The sequence below is a fragment of the Olea europaea genome, unplaced genomic scaffold (assembly GCF_002742605.1).
Source record: "Olea europaea var. sylvestris unplaced genomic scaffold, O_europaea_v1 scaffold218, whole genome shotgun sequence".
Classification (NCBI taxonomy): Eukaryota; Viridiplantae; Streptophyta; class Magnoliopsida; order Lamiales; family Oleaceae; genus Olea; species Olea europaea.
The window spans coordinates 470,380-477,069 of NW_019239802.1; positions in this window are offsets into that span (position 1 = coordinate 470,380).

Genomic DNA, 6,690 nt, shown 5'->3' on the forward strand with positions numbered 1-6,690 from the left:
GCCTATAGCCTCAGAGACACATCGGGAAAACCACTCCCAAGGCCATGGAACGTCAATAATCTGAAAATATATTACAAGTAATTAGCCATAGCCATAATTTTTCTTTAGGGCTTGCATGCCCGCTTCATGTTTTCTTAATTTCGTTTTTACTTTTCGGGCTCTAATGCCTCGTTAGCTCATGCTCGAATAAGCTCGGGTATCAAACGCCCTTGAGCCCTTTTAATAACACATAAGAAGTTTTATTTATGATATTGATCCCCTACTAAATTAGCATAAGGCCATGCCCCGTGCATGCAGCTAATATCTTTACATAAATTAGCGTAAGGCCGTGCCCCACGCATGCAGCTAATATCTTTACTAAATTATTGTAAAGCCGTGCCCCGCGCATGCAGCTAATACCTTTACATAAATTAGCATAAGGCCGTGCCCCGCGCATGCAGCTAATACCTTTACATAAATTAGCATAAGGCCGTGCCGCGCATGCAGCTAATACCTTTACTAAATTAGCGTAAGGCCGTTCCCCGCGCATGCAGCTAATACCTTTACATAAATTAGCATAAGGCCGTGCCGCGCATGCAGCTAATACCTTTACTAAATTAGCGTAAGGCCGTTCCCCGCGCATGCAGCTAATACCTTTACATAAATTAGCGTCCTTCCGTGCCTCGCGCATGCAACTAATACCTTTATTAAATAAGCGAAAGGCCGTGCCCCGCGCATACAGCTAATACCTTTACAAATTCCACACACGACCTCAAGTATTAATAGGTCAGGCATATAAGCCCAACCTCATCGATCCCAAAATAACGAGAAATGAAATAATCATCAGATCGAGGTCGGGGCAAGATACAATTGCCTGCTTATAATCATCCCTGACCTCATCGGTCCCAAAATGCTCAACCAAGCATGAATTCTGATATCGAGGTCGGGTCATGCCCCCAACAATATACCACCGAACTTAAGAATTGAGGACTACCCTCGATATGAGCAAGAAATCAACTCAAATAAACGCCAGTGCACGAACTAGTTGCCCCCAACAATAACCACTGAACTGGGAAATTAACGCCCCATGATCAGTATTGTTTAACGATCAATGTATCCATAGTTCGAAGATAAGAAGTACACCTGAACTATTTCACACACACGAGCTATGAGTTTAAAAAAATGACACATGACAACACTAACAACTGAACTTTAAACTATAATGAAAACTCAAATTCAAAATTACAATACACACAGGATCAACGCTCGATCTCGTAGGAATAATAAAATGCATGAACTGATAAAATTTCCTCTCAAAGACAGAAGCCTAGTTCGGGCAATAAACTTTGCATTTAATCAAAATCAAAATAAGTACATAAGCCCAGATCGGGCAGACAACATAAGCAAAAAGAAGAAAAGTTACAAAAATGTCAGACTATGGGTCGGGGGACGGTCTAATCTAGGTCGATAGGGTCACTCTCCCCTCCATTGTCGGGATCCCAGCATCGTCGTCATCATTATCCCCATCACCCTCAGAAGAGGATAGCTCGAGGTCCTTAGCAAGCTCGTTCACAGTCTTTAATTCCTCTACTACGGGCTTCAAATCCTCGGGAAGCATGGTCCTAAGGAATGATCGAGCTAGCCGCAACCCATAGTAATATGAGCCAGACTCGTACTGACCTAGGAGAGTCTTGAACTCATCAGCTTCTTGAAGTCATCAACGGCCTGAGCTCGGGCTTTTGTTCGAACATTCGCAAGCTCCACCTCAAAAGAGCTTCGGGACTGAATAATCTCTAGCTTCGCCTCCTCAGCTTCGTCCCTTGCCAACCCGACCTCATCCTCAGCTTTCTTAAGGTCTACCTTGGCCGCCTCCAGGGCCCTTTCAAGCTCCTGGGCCCTCTTAAATGCAACCTCACTCTTAACCTCGGGCTCGGCTATGCGATTTGAGGAATTCAACCCCTTGAGCCCAAGACCCGGAGCTACGCTTAGTGTCTACAAAAACAAGTTTGGAGCCCGACATTAGTGCAAATTAAGAAACCAATCAAGGGTACCAGAGCATTCATATTAAAAACCGACCTTCAGTGTAAGGAGCTCGAGAGTCCGAACTCCTTCATTCATCTCGACCTCCTTCTCATACTTATCAACTATGCCCTGGATGAGAGCACAGTCGGCGTACTCCTCGAGCGACTTCGTGGGCATATGGTCATCATCGTCAGCTAAGAGGTCCGACCCATAACAAGGGGTACGAACTCGAACTTGTTGTTGAGGGGTTGGCTGCCTTGGAGGAGTCTCTCTCTCTCTCTCTTTATTTTTTTTATTTTTTATTTGGCCACACTCATTTCCTTATTTATTTGCTGCCTATAAAATGGATCTGCAGAGTATATGTAAGATTGATTGATGTAACGTTTGTATTACTTAATGTTAGGAATGTCAGCTTAGAGTACTACAGGGCGATTGATCCCTTGTCAATGTATTTAATGCTAGGCAAGTTGATGTGAGTTTCTAGTTAGCAAGATGACGCCACGTGGTTCTGACCCAACGGTCACCATGTCTGCTGTAGCACTATAGATATTGACTCTTGTAGCATTTTGAAAGAAAGAAAAAATACACCACTTTATATGCAAGAATTATCGTTAAAACTGCTATTATTTCCACATTTTATTTGCTTAGGTTCGAGTCATTTCTACTTTGGTGAGATTTCTTGTAATTATTGGTCCATTGGAAATTAATTTTTGACTATATCGTCAGTGCTCGAACATTTGTTGCCAAAGACTCTTCGATTGATTATTCCAATCGAAACGTGCCAGAAGTTGGTCACATAAGCACGAGTGGACCCGACATTTGTTGTCCACATTGTCGTTGCGAAAATCGAGGTCAACAAGTTTTATATACGGCAATGGAGAAGATGACCTAAAGATTTGGCTTCAATTTTGATTTTTCGTTTGGGTTCCATTTAGCAGTAGGGAACATAGTGAAGAAGTGGTGGCGGTGACAACGATGATGGGCAGGATGTGAGTGATGGTGGGTAGTAGTTTTTTGGTCTTGGGTAGGGATAGGGTTTGGATAAGAATGGGTTTAATTCATGTTTTCATTAATTTTTTGTTCTTCAATTTTTTAATTGCTTTACGTGGAAAAACTGTTAAGTTACCATCTTATCCTATTTAGTTTGATCAAATTCAATTATTCTTATTCAACTAAGGGTCAAATGGATTGTTTCTATCCATTTTACCTTAGGTGCATATTTTTGAAAAGTTTACGATCGTAGTAGGTGCAAAGTAATGGTCAAGGTAAAGTTTGTAAAAAAAAAGTGAAAGGAAACCCCATGAATATTTGTTGCTAGATGTTATTTTCCAGTGAAAAGTTAAAAATTAAGATTTAAGCGATCCACATGAATTTTGAGTCTCGAGATTGTGAAGTCAAGCTTGACACGACCTATGCGGGGCAAGCAACCAGCCAGGAGTCTATTAGTTATAATACAGGTGAAGAATGATCCCACGTATTGATTCTATTAGCTTTCATTGCTAATATTTATTGGCGTTACTACAGGAACAGATTGAAATATATCTCTCTTTTAGCAATATATGAAATGTCTGATCCTATCTCTGCTCCTCTTCTATAATTGTTGGTCCCTGCATGTGCAATTTCTAAGTGACACTGCCCTACAACATTTATTACCCGAAGACTAGGCTTTTTACGCATGTTTGGTTACACTTCTTCAAAAAAATAGATGCAAAAAAGGTTACACGATTGGCAACTAAGGTAGTTTATTGTACATGTCAAAACCAACGAGCTCGAGTTTTGTTTTGGAATATGTTAATTAGCTTCCCCAAAATCAGGTGTTCAAGTTTTGCTATCATTCATCTTTAAGAATTTCACGTGTTAGACAATCGACTAGAAAAAACAATTCGATAAATGATTTTAAACTTTTAAATAAGATAATATATTGAACTCACCATAGTTGTTGCAATTTTGCCCATTCCACGCTTGTGCCCTTTAAAAAGATCATTAACATTTTGCATAATCAAATGCCAATTTTGTGTGAATCCGTTCGATCTTAGCCGTGTTCAGAGTAACTTATTTATTTACAAATAATTAACAAATAAATACAGATGCATGTTCTTAGACTAATTTAATAAAGAATATTAAAGTAATAAATTATAAATGGTCATATTGCCTTTTCATAATTTATTATCTTGGTTGATCTAGAACATTTGCAATATTCATGTAAAATACTATGAAATAAATTATTTGTGTTGTGTCCTTTTAAATAATAAATATTGTTTTTTGCATTTAGTTTTATAATAGAACGATAAAGTTTTCCCTCATATTTCATATGGATCAATTTAGCCATATTTTCTGTAATTGTTGTTTTTGGCTGGTAACTTTCTGCAATGTTAAGCTAATGAAATTACAGTTCTCTTTTCATAAATAATTTCACAGCTTGCAAACCTGTAAAATGTGTTTTCTAAATGGGGGATTTTTCTAAATGGCCTATCACTATTTATTCTTGTCAAAATGTCTATAATACCCTTAATGAAATGGCTTGTCATATTTTGCACAAAATATCCTGATTTATTGGGATAGTTCTAAAATTCTTCTATTTCTTTCATTTCGAATTTTAATATATAGTTCCATCCTTTGATCTAATAAATTAGCATAATCTGTAATATAATTGTCATATAATTCTTTAAGATTATCATATTCCCTAAACGATATATCCATAGTTTCTACTTGAGAAAAAATACTTTTTATTTTTTCTAATAATCTTTCTAACGGATTATCTAATCCCTTAATTGTATAGCCTGACATTATACAGAGAATTCCTTACAAGCTTTATGATGATAATAACATGATAGATAAGTTTTTGCAAACATGATAAGTAATAATCCATACGATTCTTTCAAGATATTAGAAGAATTCTTTTTAAATTTAACAAACACAATAATTTTACCTTACTTTTGATCTTAAATCTATATTCTTAGAATCGAGTGACCTTCAGACTTTGAATCTGCAAACTGCTCCCTCAAACGGCCTTTTGCCTCAATGGAAATTCTGCTATTTCAGCTTCTTGCTCTCACTGTATCTTTTCTTAGAATTAAGAATAAGGATCTTAAGTAAAGAAAATTCTCTCTTTGTTAAAGTAAAAAAGAAATTATCTTCTTCAATCTGTCAAAAATCTATGGGATAGGAAGTTTAGAAACTCATATTTTTCTGATATCAAAAGATTGAAATTTTATTTATATAATGATTTATACAAGGTTTTTATTGTATACAAGGGATTTCCAGAAAGACTGGTTTTAAACAAAGCTTAAAGAAAAAGAATGGTTTCTGACTCGAGATGATCCATTCTCTCCCAAAGATCTCTATTTATACATGACTCAAACTTACTATTATTGATCTATTACATCATTGCATACATCAGAATTTGAAAAAATGCTCACATGCCTCTCTATTCTTTTCCTCCTGGGTTCTACATTTTCACATGCGTTTTTTGCTTTTTCATCAAAGGGGCATCTTTTCCTCTATTATTACCTCTCCATCTTTGGCTCCATATGCAGCTGACTAGATGCTTTGGTAATTGTAGGTCCCCTTTTATTTTTCTCCATTCATCTTTTATCTTGAAGAATCAATCTTTTAATCTTGTCTGCATGTGGAGCACTCCCTCAATCTGCATGATTCTTGGATTGTTGTAAGACTTCCATTAATTTGATGAGTATCAAATTTCTGGATATATTCTTTTAAAATAGTAGATTTTTCTTTTCCATTATTCGTAAAGACTGTCCATCTTTCATATTGGCACAAGCATCTGAATTTTTTATCATATAAGTTCTTTGCAATGTTGTAAATAACTTTCATCCCCAAAACTCTTCGGGATTTTATCCATGATTTATTGATTTTAGGCAATGGTTTATTATTTCTGTCAACTTCAATCTGAAAATCTCGGCCAACATATCCAATTGTGATAATATATTCAGCAGGATAGTATATCCTTCCATCAACCTCGAGACTTATTGAATAAAATTTGATATAAATCGATCTCCCGTGAGCAAATTTTGAAACTTCTGCCCTGAATATATTATCAAAATTTTCAATTTCTTTTAAATCTTTTCCTGGATAGATCAAATTCAGAAATCCATAATCTGCTGCCATTTTGACCATGAAAGGGTCTGCATCTTTGGTAATTATTAATTTGGGATAAACATGATCTCCCGATGCAATAAAATATGATTCATTTTCTTCCAATTCATAAACAATTTTGGCAAATGATCTATATTCTTCTTCTTTTGATGATAAAAGGGGTATCATCTTCATCAATTTTGATTCTGATAACTCTTGTATGTTCATCGCCATTTTTTATAGTTACCTTCCGGGGACTTGCTATGTCTCTTTTGATATTGCTGGGTCCACCGCTGCTTCCTGGCTGTGTACATGTTTGTATTTTTGAGATTGTATCAATTGGTATTTTCTGTTTGGTATTTAATGACTCGAATTGTGAAGTAATATCAACAATTCTGTCATTCAATTCTTTGGTATATTTGGAATGAGAATTAGAGATTTTCACCAACAATTTGACATTTTGTTGGATAGATTCTGCCATTTGCTCTAATTGCTCAATTCCAATTTTCATATCTTCTGATTCTTCCATGAGAAATTTCATTCGTCTGTTGACGTCTATTAATGAATTTTTGATATTACCCATCTCCGAATTCA